General features: G+C 50.5%; 1 long non-coding RNA gene across 1 annotated transcript; it reads right to left on the bottom strand.

Moving 5' to 3' along the window:
* Positions 1 to 217: 217 nt before the first annotated feature.
* On the bottom strand, positions 218 to 5,471 carry LOC123628521. Its single transcript, XR_006731679.1, has 4 exons — positions 5,078 to 5,471; positions 3,958 to 4,105; positions 3,251 to 3,330; positions 218 to 2,570 (listed from the first exon to the last, which is right to left on the bottom strand). It is a non-coding gene; the product is annotated as an uncharacterized LOC123628521 (long non-coding RNA).
* Between the last annotated feature and the right edge of the window lie 9,762 nt (positions 5,472 to 15,233).

Genomic DNA, 15,233 nt, shown 5'->3' with positions numbered 1-15,233 from the left:
CTTCCCCTAGGCAAGACACTCCTCACCTGGTCTCCAGGCACCGGTGGTGGCCAGGTGCCCTATTTTAGGGCAGAATCTCGCTGGGGCCTCCAAATGTTACGGTCTGAGATGCGAGAAATGACCACCTAAAGACCGAATTGAGCCAAATTAGGAGTCTTCATTAGCGGGCCAGCAACTACTCCTGTGCTGTGGAGAATAAAGGCACAGAGAGCAGCCCTGAGCTTTAGAAACGGAAAGCTTTTATCGCGGGTGAAAAATCACTGGGGCAGAGCAAGCATAATTACAGGGGCAAAAAGCAGCATTACATCACTCTCATGTCCTGGTGCAACAGGATCTGGGCAGTTTTAGGGCCTGGTCATGCAGAACATGGGTGTTGCATTCCCACGCTGGGGGCACTGTCTGTAGCAAGCAGTTTTACAGAAGCGAGATAGCAGGTTAATGATTTTTTTTGGCATGAAACCCACACTCTGACATTCCCCACTGGTTTTTAGGGAGAATCAAATCATTGATTCTTTGTTATTAGTATTATAAATATGTGGATAGTGAGTTTGGAGAACCATAAGCTTGACAGCCTGAATTCTTTGTTTAACATAGGAAGTCAGGCTGTTTATAATGCAGGGGCCAAAAGCAGTGCCAGCAGAATGGAAATAACAGGTCCCGCTATAGCTGACAAAAGTGTTGTCATCCACAGGGACCAGGAAAATAAGTTTTTATACCAGTTATTGTGTGTTTTCTGGCTTTCTTTTTCTTAGTATGTTTTGTACCTGGGAGAGGCTATTTTTTATAATACCGGAGTGGTTTGCATAGAAGCAGCAAGTTTTGCTGAGGGCCACACAAAGACCCCCTTGTTTTAGAAATGAGAGGTCTAGGCCCCGATGCTTTTGGAGGACTACTTCTGCAAGGGAGTGTATTGATTGTTTTAAGCGACTGACAGAACTTTTTAAGTCACTGAGATCAAGGTCTATTTGCTGACTTAAAGCTTTAAAATTTTGATTGCTGCTTATAAGTGTAGAGGTTCCTACAGCTGTAGAACCTGCAATTCCTAAACCTATAGGCGCAGGGACTAACACAGGTATAGCTCGTTTGACACGAGAGGGGGCTGGAGCTTGTAAATGCTCTCTTTGCCCCTCGCCAGAATAATAGTATACTTGGGGAACAATATGTACAAGGACACAGAGCTTGTTTTTTTGGTATATTATGGATGGCCGCACACAAGGGGGGATTCCCGTTGTGCAGGCAAACCAGGCACCTTCAGGGGTGATTAACAGCATCTTGCCTTCCAGATCAGTGGAATTTATCTTTATAACAGAGCTACAGGAGTCACGGTAGGGGACCTGGCTAAGATAAACTCAGGGGAACAAATGCAAGTCCCCTGTTTTTGGAGATCTTTTAGAGTGAGCTTAGGCTTCTGACCCCATTTGCAATAATGTCTTTTTTGGGCTTCTTTTGTTGTTGAGTTTTTAATATCTGTCTCTGTGGGGCCAGTGGCGGGTGGCCCCGATCCCTATGTAATAAGGGGGCTCAGGGTTTAAGCAGAGCCAACAGTCCTCGGTTATGTTAGGACTAGTTTGATTTAGGAACCTATAGACTGAGCTTAACAAGTTCAGTAGGGGCTGCCTGCATGGAACGGGTGTGAGGGTGTGAGAAGGGTGGGCTAAAGATGTGTCCAGTGAGGGGGTAGGTTGGCCAAGGGGCTTGGGGGGTTGTACAGGTGACAAACTAAGATATAGATCTCGGTTAGGTCCTATAGGGTTGTTGGGCCTTGCAGGAGTGAATCTCTGTATGGTGAACAGGACTCCTGGGTCTGAGTTCGGACAGTAAGTGGCATATAGTCTGAAACCCCATGTCTTCCCAGAAGCCCATTCTTGAGTGTGCCACTGATACATTTTGATTGTTATGGGGTTGCGGGATCCTAATATATTAGTGGTGCAACTGCGTGTGCCCCGAGTTAGAGAAATATGGGGGTCTTTGTTAACCCAAGATGTTATAGTTTCACAACCCCACTTGGCACAATGATACTCGCCCTCTTTCTGACATTGCTGTGGCCCAATTGTGGGACAGGCATAGTGCTGATAAGCTTGTAACCCTAGTTTTAGTCTGTCAGACCCACAGCCCGGTCCCCCGTATCCTCCCCAATGCCATTGTTTGTTCTCATCCCTGAACAACTGGCAGAGGTCAAAGTGGAGGACCGGCTGGGGTAGGGTGGAGTTTTGGGCTATAACAGTTCCGTCTACCGTTTTAGTTAGTACCCAGATGTAGTGTATAGGTCGTTGGGGGGGAGGGTGTCTGTGGTGAGATTGACACAAGCAATTAGGAGGAACCACAGGAGTCTTTGGGAAGTCTTATCTTTAGTGGGCCCTCGGTAGCCTGGACGGTCCATCTCTCTGGAAGCTGGTCCGGGGAAGCCTTTCTGATGTGGGTGTGGTGAATCCAGTGGCGCTTTCCCGCGACTTTCACCGCAGTAGGAGTGGCAAGGATCCCAGGCAGCGGTCCAGTCCACTTGGCTTCCAGGCTAGCAGGTTGAAGTTCCTTTACCCAGACGAGGTCTCCAGGCTGCACCTGAAATGAAGCTTTTTCAGAGGGAAGGTTAGTTGGTCCGGGATGAGCGGCCTTTATAAGATTGCGGGTCTGCTGGGTGACAGACTGTAGGGCCTGCAACGACGTAAGGAGGGTATGGTTATTTAATTCAGCCAGTTTTTCTTCCCCCAGTTTAGGAACGAGTGGGGGTGGTCGACCAAACATGCTCTCATATGGGGTTATGCCTTTAACATAAGGAGGGCACCTGGTTCTCAGCAGGGCAAAGGGAAGGAGGCTTACGCAGTCTTCGCCAGTCTCCAGCTTTAACTTGCTTAATGTTTCTTTTAAAGTCCTATTCATCCTTTCTACCTGTCCTGAACTCTGAGGTCTATAAGCACAGTGTAATTTCCAATTAATTTTTAGTGTCTTGGCTAATAATTGAGTCATTTGGGCGATGAACGCCGGGCCATTGTCGGACCCCAGTGCAAGTGGGAGGCAAATCGGGGAACAATTTTAGTGATTAGTTTTTTTGCAACTATCTGTGCTGTCTCTGACTTTGTAGGGAAGGCTTCTGCCCATCCGGAAAAGGTGTCAATGAATACAAGCAAGTAGCGACATCCGTATTTGCCTGGGTTTACTTCTGTAAAGTCCACATCCCATTGTTCTGTAAAGCCCCACATCCCTGGGGCTTGTCCCCTGAACCTAATTCCGGGGGGAGGATTAGTTCCTTTACCTGAGTTGACTTGTGCACAGATGTGGCATCTCGTTGTTACCTGCTGGGCCATCTGATGTAGCCGAGGAAGGTAGTAGTCCCTGTGGAGAAGTTCAGTCAACCTGGTGCCGCCAAGGTGTGTGCTGTGATGTATTTGTCTGATTAGGTCTCGTCCTAGATGTCTAGGGACTAAGACCTTGTTGTTTGGGAGAATCCTCTACCCCTTTGAGTCATTTTTGGTTTTCAGGGCGTCTCCCAGTTTAATTTCATTCTCAGTATATTGGGGGGAGCTTGGCAAGAGTCATTCAGGGAGAACAGGAAGAATCTGGAGAGGCCCCACTGGTTTTTGTGCAACTTCCTTTGCGGTCGCGTCAGCAAAAGCATTACCTCTCGTCACTGGGGAATCAGTACTTTGATGCCCTTTGTAGTGGATGATGGCTACCTTTTTAGGTAACCAAATGGCCTCTAGCAAGGCCAGTATCTCTGGCTTATTCTTTATTTCCTTTCCCCCTGAGGTTAGAAGCCCCCGTTCCTGGTAGAGTGCCCCATGTGTGTGTGCCATTGCAAAGGCATATCTACTGTCTGTGTAGATGTTGACGGTTTTGTCTCCTCCCCATCTTAGGGCCTGGGTCAAGGCTATGAGCTCTGCCTTTTGGGCCGATGTCCCGTGCCTAAGGGCTTGTGTCCAAATGACCCGGTCGGCAGTTACTACAGCCGCCCCTGCGTACCTGACTCCCTCAGACATATAGCTGCTCCCATCTGTGGATAGCTTCTCGTCAGGATCTGGCCACGGTTCATCGGTAAGATCTGTCCTTAGGTTGGCAAGAGACTCGAGCACTTCAAGACAGTCATGGAGTGGCTCCGACGGCTCATCATCTGGGAGTAGGGTGGCAAGCTTGAGGGAGGCTGTTTTTAGGAACTGGATTCTGGGGGGGTCTAGCAACAGCACCTGATATTGGGTTATGCGGGAGTTTGAGAGCCAGCTCTCGGGGGAACTCTTTAGCAAGGCCTCCACCGTACAGGGGCTACAATTTGCAGGTCCTGCCGCAACGTTAGTTTGGAGGCCTCCTTGACTAGCACGGCAGTCACAGCGATGACTCGCAGACAGTTTGTCCAGCCGGATGCTGCAGGATCCAGCCTTTTAGACAAGTAAGCCACCGGTCTTTTCCAGGGTCCCAGCGTCTGGGTTAATACCCCTTTTGCTATGCCCCGGCTCTCAGCAACATATAATTGGAAAGGCTTAGTTAGATCAGGCAAAGCCAATGCAGGAGCATTTGTGAGCGCTTGTTTGACAGTCTCAGAAGCCTGGGTTTCAATTCCAGTCCAGACTAGAGATTCCTCCTTTCCACCGGCACAGGCGTATGGGGGTTTTGCTATCTCAGAAAACTTAGGAATCCAAAGTCTTCAGTACCCCACTGCCCTTAGAAACTCTTGCACCTGTTTCTCAGTTTTAGGCTGTGGTATCTTTAGGATAGCCTCAATCCTGCCAGTGGACAAGGTGCGTTTGCCCTCTTTTAATTTGTACCCTAGGTATGTTGCTGCCGGGGCACAGAGCTGGGCCCTTTTAGCTGATACTCTGTATCCTAACTGCGCTAGTTCTGTTAGTAAGTCCTCAGTAGCCGCTTTACGTGTTGCCTGATCCTTTGCGGCTAGGACGAGATCATCTGCATATTGTAAGAGAGTTATCTCTGGATGCTCTTGCCTAAAGTGGGCTAAGTCCTGGCTTAAAGCCTCATCAAACAGAGTTGGTGAGTTCTTAAACCTTTGTGGCAACCTTGTCCAGGTTAACCGTACAGAGTACCCTCCCTCCCGGTCAGTCCATTCAAAAGCAAAGATGGGTTGACTTACTGCGGATAGAGGAAGTGAGAAGAAGGCGTCCTTCAGGTCCAGCACCGTGTAGATCTGATGACTCGGAGGCAGCAAACTCAGAAGTGTATACGGGCTAGGCACAGTGGGGTGAATGGTCTCAATTCTCTGTTGACTTCCCGGAGGTCTTGCACTGGTCGGTAGTCGTCGGTCCCCGGCTTTTGGACCGGGAGCAGAGGCGTATTCCAGGCCGACTGACAAGGAACTAAAATGCCTGCCTCCCGGAGTCTTTTGATGTGGACCGCAAGTCCCTTTCTTGCCTTTAGGCTTATAGGGTATTGTCTGACCCGGATCGGGGTGGCTGTACTGGTTAACTGGACAATGATGGGGGGCCGGTGGGAGGCCAGCCCAGGTGGGTTTGTTTCTTCCCAAACATTAGGAATCCTGTTCTGTAATTCTTGTAGGTAGGGACCTGAGGCCCATAGGGAGGGGGCCTGCATAGCCAGCAAATACTCCTCTGACAAGGGGAAAGTAAGAAGGACTAGTGGATGGGCCTGAGTTGAATGAGAGTTCGGCCACGTCCCCCTGAAAGGATATGGTCGCCTGCAATTTTTGGAGCAGGTCTCTTCCCAGGCGAGGGTACGGGCATTCTGGCGTTACCAGGAACGAGTGGGTGATGGTTCCTGCCCCAAGGTTGGTTATTCTGGTTCTAGTCCGGGGATAGGACTTGGTTTTCTCTGTGGCCCCTTGGATAAGGGTTTTCTTTTCAGAGATGGGTCCCTCGGCCTGTTGGAGAACGGAGTGTGTGGCTCCGGCGTCTATTAGAAACTCTATAGGCTTGCCCCCGACATTGAGAGTTACCTTGGGCTCCTGGGGGCTTATTGGGATGGAGCCCCGGCCCCGTCAGTCTGTGTCCTCCATGAGGACCAGCACAGGCTTAGCCCTCCTTTTTCTTCGGTAAGGACATCTAATTTTCCAGTGGCCGCGTTCCTTGCAATAGGCACACTGGTCACGGTCTAGGCCCCCTCTTTTTCTGTCACTGCAGTCCTGTCCCTTGGCCCCCTTCCCCTTTTTATCTTCGTGTTTTTCTTGTCCCACCATGGCAGATACGAGAATTTTGGCCATTCTTTTAGACTGTGCAGTCCCAGGGTCCTCTCTGTTGTTATAAATCCTCTGGGCAATTTCTATTAACTCAGACAGCATTTTTCCCTCAAATCCTTCTAATCTCTGCAGTTTTCTCCTAATATCTGGGGCCGACTGAGTGGCAAAGCAATATTAATGGCACGTCTATTTTCGGGTGCCTCTGGGTCTATAGGAGTATACAGGCAGTAAGCTTCAAAAAGGCGTTTTAGGAACACCGCCCGGGACTGGTTAGGTCCCCGTATGGTTTCGCTTACCTTGGACAGATTAGTCGGCTTTTTAGCTGCTGCCCTTATGCCTCCTAGCAGAGTCTGGTGATACCGATGGAGAGCCTCCTTACCTCGTTCCTCATTTGGGTCCCAGTCTGGTCGCGCAGAGGGGAAAACAATCTCTACCCGGACTGGGTCAGTCGTGGGTTGCCCATCCAGACCAGGGATGGTTTTGACCGCCTCCCTCCTCATCTGCTCAGGCTCTTCAGAAGTGAAGAGGGTTTGGAGGAGCTGCTGGCAGTCCTCCCAAGTTGGCTGGTGAGTATAAAAGACAGTCTCCAGGAGAGAAATTAGTCCCCGAGGCTTCTCAGAAAAAGAGGAGTTTTGGTTTTTTCAGTTATGCAAGTCACTAGTTGAGAAGGGGACATAAACCATGAACGGAGGGCAGTCAGGTCCCAGTGGGGAAGGGACCTGTCTGAGAGGAAGGATTGGCGCCCCTGAGGAGTCGGACCCCGGCCAGGGGGGATCTGGGGAAGGGTTATAGTGTGAGCCACTCTGGGTGTGCGGAGCGCTGAAGGGCTCACGGACTCTTCTAGGAGCTGGATCGGGGGAGGGGCAGCCGGATATGGTGGGGGCCCCAGTAGTAGGGGATCCTCTGGCTGGTCAACTAGAATGGGGCTTGGTTTTTCTCTTTTATTTGTAGGCCCGGGCTTTCCCTTTAAAGGGGGCCCAGTCAAGAGAACTGATGTTTTGTTTGCAGCCTTGTTTTTGTGGGGTTTAAGACAAGACTGTAACCACTTAGGGTTGTCTATTAAGATGTCATTCCAGATCTGTATATAAGGGATTTGATTTGGATGTTCTGGATTTCCAAAAATTATGGCCTGCACCCTGTTGGCAAGGGTAACTTGGACACTGCGCTCCGGGGGCCGTCCGACACCAAATGTGGGCCACTCGCATTCACAAAATTTTTGTAAGTCAAAGGTGTTAACTGAAAAGCCGTAGGGCCCGGCCCAACACTGAAAGTCTTGGAAATTTCTCAAGAGGCATTTAAGAGGAGAGCAAGTAACACAGGGCTGAGATTGGTCCATGATGAAAAGCCTAAATATCACAAGATTCAGGCAATGGTCAGAATATGGAGCAACATCGCAAGTCGAGAGAAATGAAAGTAATCAGACTCAGGAATCTGACCAGGACTCGCAAGTCCTAGGTGACATCTCACGTCCCAGGACTCACCCAAGGAAAAGGGGAAACAGAATCAGATCCTGACAGTAAGTTCCAGGTGACGTCTCACCTCTTGGAACACGCCTGAGGAGTGAAGCTGCGTCCAGCCAATGTCCTGAGGCGCCAGACAACTCCGGAGCCAGAAACAGACCAGAAAAGAACTCACTGGTGAACAGACCCAGAAGACTCATCCAGAAGAATTTGAGGTTTTGATGGTGCCGGGGGCCGGCGCGTTTTCAAGCCTCTGCCCGGGGCTGAGTCACGTCTCTCAGAGGCCTTCCCCTAGGCAAGACACTCAACTCTGCACCTGGTCTCCAGGCATGGGTGGTCGCCAGGTGCCCTATATTAGGACAGGCTCTCGCTGGGGTGTCCAAATGTTATGGTCTGAGATGTGATAAATGACCACCTAAAGACCAAATTGAGCCAAATTAGGAGTCTTTATTCGGTGGCCAGCAACTACTCCCTGTGCCGCTGCCAAAGGCAGTGGCACAGAGAGCAGCAGTGAACTTTTGAAGCAGAAAGCTTTTATTGTGAGTGAAAAATCATTGGGGCAGAGCAAGCATGATTACAGGGGCAAAAAGCAGCATTATATCACTCTCATGTCCTGGTGCAACAGGATCTGGGCAGTTTAGGGCTTGGTCATGCAGAACATGGGTGTTGCATTCCCACACTTGGGGCACTGTCTTTAGCAAGCAGTTTTACAGAAGTGAGATAACAGGTTAATGATTTTTTGGCACAAAACTCACATTATGACATTATAGAAATAGCTTTGACAATGTTAAAATTCAGCTTTTAACATTATATGGCCAAAAGTTATAACAGTCAGCAGTCTTAAAGCTTTTGGCCCTTAATAGTTGCCCCCTTCCTGATCCTTGGTCTTCCTACCTGCTTCCCTACTCCCTCTTGGGTTATCCTCCCCCTGCCACTCTCCCCACACTTCCTCATGCCCTTCTGCCTCATTCCTGACCCTCGGTATCTCCACCACCCCTCCTTTTCTCCAGGCACCATGTGTTAAACCCTGCCCCCTCTTCCTGTCCAACATGCAGATCACTTATGCTAAGAGGCTATATGGTTCCTAGGTGGCAACTTCCTGGACAGAACTCCATTTCAGACAGCAGGAATAAATGACTGCTAGGACGGTATTTTACTCCTTCTCCTTTCCAAAGAGTCAGCTAACATGCTAATGACTTCCTTTAATCCTCCAAATATGACATAGCATCAACAGTTCTTTGGACCACAATCAAAAAACTCCACATTTTTTTTAACTGAAACTGACATTTTTATTTTATTCATTAAACATTTTTCATTAAAGAAAGGCAACTTGGAAGAGAGAAATCTCAGCTCAGGGGCAAAGGCAGGCCCTCTTCAAGGAGAAGGTGGCCTGGAATCAAGGGCTGAGAGCAGGTTAAGTGCTGGTTGGTGGAGTCACGGGGAGGGGAGGCTTCAAAACAGCTCAGGATGTTGGTTAATGGCCAGAACTTTGGGAGACCTCACAGGTACCCATAGAGCAGGCAGCCCGTCCCCACATTGGTTGGGTGTTGATTCCTTTTGCCAGCCCTGGAGGATGCTCATGGAGGGTTACATCAAAGGCGGTGTAGGGGGGTCAGGTGTGCTCCCTACTTCGCCTGCTTCCCTTAAAAGACAGGGCTCCGAGCAGGACTGGGAGCAGAGGTGGAGCCCAGGTCAGAAGACCCATGGGATGAGGAAGAGGTGCTCAGGACAGAAAGCCTAGCCCAGGGAGAGGAGGACGTGGGGCAAGGGGAGGAGGAGGAGGACGAGGAGGCAGAGGAGGAGGGGGAGGAGGAGAAGCTCTCACTACCTTGCCCAGGGAAAACAGAAGAGAATTTGCCAAGAGAGAAGGGTGAGGAAGAACTCCTCTGGCTGGCAAGACCAGGGTGGGAGACAAAGTCCAGGACCTCAGGATCAGGTGAGCGTGAGCTGCTCTGGAAGAACAGCCTTCTTGAGGCAACACTAGGAGAAGGAAGACTCTGGGCAGCCAGCCCAGATGGGGAAGGGAGGCTGCACACGGCTGATCTTTGCTGGGTGACATGGCTCTGGAGATCGGGGTCTGGTATGGAGATGCGGCCCCAGAGGACAGAACCTGGAGGGGTTGCCCGGCTTGGGACAGCAGGGCCAGGCGGGGTGAAGAGGATGCGGGGAGCAGAGCCTGGAGCAGATGCCCGGCTTCGGACAGCAGGTCTAGGCCGGGTGAAGAGGATGCGGGGAGCAGGGCCTGGAGCACATACACGGCTTCGGACAGCAGGGCCAGGCAGGGTAAAGAGGATGCGGGGAGCAGGGCCTCGCAGAGTGATCCGGCTGCGGGGAGCACGGCCTGGAGCAGATGCACGTAGTCGGAGAGCAGGACCCGGCAGGGTGGTGCTGCTTCGGCGTCGGAGATCAGGGCTGGGCTCAGATGCTTGGCTGTGGAGGGCAGGGCCTCCCCTGGCTGCCTGACTGCGGAGGGCAGGCCCTGGCCGCGATGCCTGCTGACTCCTAGTGGAAGCCTGGGAGTGGCGGCTGCTGCTCGGCTGAGACCTAGGAGGAGATGGAGGCAGAGGGTGAGAACACTGAGGCCTGGGAGCCGCAGGAAACAGACGGCTCCCTGGAAGCTCCCGAGCCTGGGCAGCCTGGTCACACCTGGGCTGCTTCCTACGACGGTTTCTCCCGGGGCTCTTGGTCTGGGCCCGGTGCCCGCCGGACTGGCCAGTGGCCTGCGGCGGTGGCTCCACGGCAGCCAGGCCGGCCGACCCGAACACCGCACATCTGCGGTCTGCGTGGGGACTGTGGCTGCCCTGGAGGTCAGAGCGCCTCTTCGCCTGCACACGGGCCTCAGAGAGCGGCCCCGGGTCTTCATGGGCGATGAAAATGGCGGTCTCGTAGGAATCAGCTGGGCTGCTGCTCATGGCGCCGCCGCCCGACGGAGACGCGTCGCTAGAGAGGGCCAGACCCGCGGCAGCAAGCTGGTGATTGCCGGCGCCGCTTTCCTCGCCAGAGGCGCGGGCGGCATCCTTCTTCGGCCCTGAGGGCGTCTCACCCTGCTGGTGCTTCTCCTCCTTCTTCACCTGTGACGGGGTGGCCATAACGCCAGGTTCTCCCTCGGAGATTGAGGAGCGCGTCTGCTAGAGATCAATGTGTTAGAAGTGGGTGAAGGGGCGGTGCGGCTCGCCAGGGAGATGGCGGGAGAGCAGAGCCCGCCTGAACCTTTACCTCTCATTGGTGAGCTGGCTGTCACGTGGCATTTCTCCTCTTCCGTGAGCCGACCAATCGGGACCTGTCTGGCATGAACCCGGAGGGTGTGCCCCGCCCCTTGGGGTCAGCCCTGGCAGAGTCAATAGTGCGCAGCTCCCTGTGCTACAACCTGGCCCCTGGAAGTGCCCGTGTGTGTGTGTGTGTGTGTGTGTGTGTGTGTGTGTGTGTGTGGTCTTTCTGGTCAGGGCGTGGAGGAGGGGAGTGTATATCAAAGATTTGAGTCACCCCAAATCAGCTTGTCAGCACCAGTGTGGTGGCTGAAGCTCAAGCGATCGCCTGAAAGAAATACCACGCTGCCCGAGAGGCCATATCCCCGTGGCCAGGTGTCTGTCCTTCCTGGTGTCTAGTCCACACACTAGGCCCAGGCACATGGCAGAGGAGACCGTCCTGGAACTCCAGGCCTGTGGATGACCCTACGCGGGGACTGGTGGGTTTGGGGGTCAGAGCGAGGCCTGAAGCAGAGAAAAGGGGCAGGGCCCACACCGTCGCGGCTCCGGACGTTCAGCACTGCTGCCTCCCGCTGCTGCCTCCCTCGGGTCTCACACTCGGGGCTGCGATGGAGGGGGCGGGCCTGGGGGCTGCATTTAGAATTTTTCCCGTAAGGTGGTTCTCCCTGTCTTGTTCCCCTACGCACAGGCCGGGTCGCTTATGATTAGGGATGATACTGAGCTTAAATATTTGTACAGGTTGCATAGTATTCCACTGGTGAATGTACGCGAATTTATTTGGCCTAGTCTCTTGTTTCTGTTGATATGAATATGCTGTGATGCACAGACTCTAACTTTAATATTTGGACACTCCTTTTTAGTCATGATGACAAAAGGGCTGCACATTCAGTACCCCAAACAGAAAACCAAATGTAAAAAAACGAGTACCTAAGTTCTCACACACCTATAGGCGTGTACTGGAAATCTTTACTTCTATGTTGGTAGAAAGGCTATTCATACATACGTCATAGTTTTCGATGTTGTTGTTTGATGTCATAAAATGGAATCATTTCTCCATAGATATTGCCTTCTAACTTGCTTTGGGGGTCCAGAAAACACTCTTTTCGTGGCAATAAACAAATATCCACGAGGCCAATTTTAACTACAGAATGGTCTCATTATAGAAGCAGCTTACATTTTCAAACATTTTAATATTGCCCAACATTTATGTTTTTCCAGCTTTTCACTCTGTGTCACACATCGCTGTGAGGCACATCCCTCTTATTAAAAGTTGTTTATATCCTCAATTGTGTCCTGGTTATGGTTAAATTGCAGACAGAGGAAATTCTCGGTACAGGCCACACACGTTTGTGGGTCTTTGATTAAAATATTAGCAAGATGCTCTCCTGAAATTCACCATTCTAATAATTTTGGCAGAATGGGACAGGAGGTTTACTGGACTGGGTGAGCATCTGGGGTGAAACACAATGCAAAATGGAATGGAATGGTATTTGGGATGCTAAATAATACGGGATGGAAAATGGGTTTGAAACGGAGTGCAGAATGGGATGCAGTGGAGACTGGTTGCAGTGGAAACTGGAATGAAATGGGGAATGGAGTCTGGACTGGAACAGGATAGGAAAAGGAAAATTGAATGGGATGGAAATTGAATGGAATATAATGGGAGAATGGGATGGAAAGGAGAATGGAAATAAATACCTAGTGGTGTGTGGAGTAAAAAGACACACACACACACACACACACACACACACACACACCACTTTATGAGAAAAGGAACGGAATAGACAGTGAAATAAAATGTTAAACAAAATAGGAGGGAATCAAAATCCTTAATAAATACGAAGGAATAGAGAACGGGACAGAATATGCACTGGCCTGAAATCCATGTGAAATGTGCGCTGTAGATTTAAAGTACCAGAATGGAATAGAAACGAATGGAATGATGTTTCGAACAACATGTAGAATACATGATATGGAAGGATGAAATAGACAGTGTGTCAAAATAAAATTTAATGGACCTGGAAAATGTAATAGTGATGAATTTGGGGATGTACTTAAATGAAGAATGAATGAATAGAATGTGTTCCAGTCGTCTACAGCTCCATAACTTCATGTTGTGGAGCAATGGCCATTTGATTATGTTCACGCATTCTGTGCAGCTAGAATTCAGAAAGAGCAGAACGAGAATGGCTGGCCTCTCTCTGCTCCCCGAGGTTGATATCTGGGGTCTCAGCTGGGAACAGTTTAATGGCTGTGAGGTCAGGAGGGAAGGGCAGCAATCAGTGATGATGCCTAGATTTGGGCCACAGTATCTGGGTGGATGGTGGTGTTGGTTGGTGCAACTGGGAAGACTTGCTGGTTTGAGTAGCAGATTGGGGAGACAGTGGGACTCAGTGATCCTGTTGTGAACACGTTGGCCTCTACACCTTGTGTAGGTGTCCTAGTCATTTGGGTGTATGAACCTCAACTTATCTCATAGGCGGTATGTTAGTTTTACAGGTCAACTTTCACCAGTTTCTTGGATCCAGTTCTCCCCTGGGGGCCATTTCAGTTTGCTCTCTGGGATTTTTCCTTTCGTCCTCTCTGAAATCTCTTTGGGCCTTAATCATGATCTCTGGCTTAGTAATAACTCAAATGCCTACAGATTGTCCTGGCACCTCTTTACAATATACATATATATTTATATTTATAAAACTTGTTTATTTCTAAAGAGGTGTCCCAGCAACTCTTAAAATATACGTATATACCTATATGTATATGTGTATTTGTGTGTGTGTATGAATATGTATGTGTGTCTGTGTGTATGTATACACACATAGATATCACTCCACTGAATTGAGTCGAATCCTATCACAGAAGTAGTCATATGACCCAGGTATAAAATGCAGAACACAGAAGATAAATCCACATCACCAGTTATTCCAAGAGCCGAGTATATACCCTGTTTATAGGGTGGCGTATGCCCATGCAGTTCCTGCCAAATATGCACTGTACACACAATCACACGCGTGCATACACACAGGCTCACTTTCATATGCCTGCTCACAGGTGAGGTTCCAAGTAATTTTTACGATGGGATTATCATTAACAGCTTTTCATTGAATATGTGACCATTTCTCATGCCAATCTTTAACCTTGAATTACCCCCTTGGCCCCCTACCCCCCTGACTTCGGCAGCCCTGTTCCCAACACAGGGACTCTTTGTTCTCTAGAGACTCAGACTCTCCTCCCTCTGCCTCTTGACCCCTGCTGTTCCCCCCTTCCTGATCCTGGGTCTTCCTCCCAGCTTCCCTACTCCCACCTGGGTTATCCTGCCCCTTCCCCCTCTCACCACCCTTCATCATGCTCTTCTGCCTCATTCCTGACCCTCGGTATCTCCACCACCCCTCCTTTTCTCCAGGCACCGTGTGTTAAACCCTGTCCCCTCTTCCTGTCCAACTTACAAATCATTTATGCTAAGAGGGTATATGGTTCCTAGGGGGGAACTTCCTGGACAGAACTCCATTTCAGACAGCAGGAATAAATGACTGCTAGGACGGTATTTTACTCCTTCTCCTTTCCAAAGAGTCAGCTAACATGCTAATGACTTCCTTTAATCCTCCAAATATGACATAGCATCAACAGTTCTTTGGACCATAATCAAAAAACTCCACATTTTTTTAACTGAAACTGACATTTTTATTTTATTCATTAAACATTTTTCATTAAAGAAAGGCAACTTGGAAGAGAGAAATCTCCGCTCAGGGGCAAAGGCAGGCCCTCTTCAAGGAGAAGGTGGCCTGGAATCAAGGGCTGAGAGCAGGTTAAGTGCTGGGTGGTGGAGTCACGGGGAGGGGAGGCTTCAAAACAGCTCAGGATGTTGGTTAATGGCCAGAACTTTGGGAGACCTCACAGGTAACCATAGAGCAGGCAGCCCGTCCTCACTGTGTGTGGATGTTGACTTCTTTTGCGGGCCTTGGAGGATGCTCATGGAGGGTTACAACAAAGGGGGTGTAGGGGGGTCAGGTGTGCTCCCTACTTCGGATGGGTTCCCTGGAGAGAGAGGGCTCAGAGGAGGAAGGTCAAACAGCACGGTGCGCATAATGCTATCAAGGCTAGGAGTGGAGTTGGAGCCCAGGTCAGAAGACTCACTGGAGGAGGAAGAGATCCTCCGGGCAGAACGCCTAGCCCAGGGAGAGGAAGAGGAGGGGGGGGGGAGGAGGAGCTCTCACTACCTTGCCCAGGAAAAACAGAACAGAATTTGCCAAGAGAGAAGGGTGAGGAAGAACTCCCCTGGCTGGGAGGACCAGAGTGTCCAGGAGAAGGAGGACTCTGTGCAGCCAGCCCAGATGGAGAAGGGAGGCTGCACACGGCTGATCTATGCCCCACGGCATGGCTCTGGAGATCGGGGTCTGGTGTGGAGATGCGGCCGCAGAGGGCAGGACCTGGTGG

Source organism: Lemur catta, chromosome X (genome assembly GCF_020740605.2).
Source record: "Lemur catta isolate mLemCat1 chromosome X, mLemCat1.pri, whole genome shotgun sequence".
NCBI classification, from domain to species: Eukaryota; Metazoa; Chordata; class Mammalia; order Primates; family Lemuridae; genus Lemur; species Lemur catta.
Note: the sequence above shows the minus strand (reverse complement) of the source record. Positions and strands in the feature narration are given on the sequence as shown.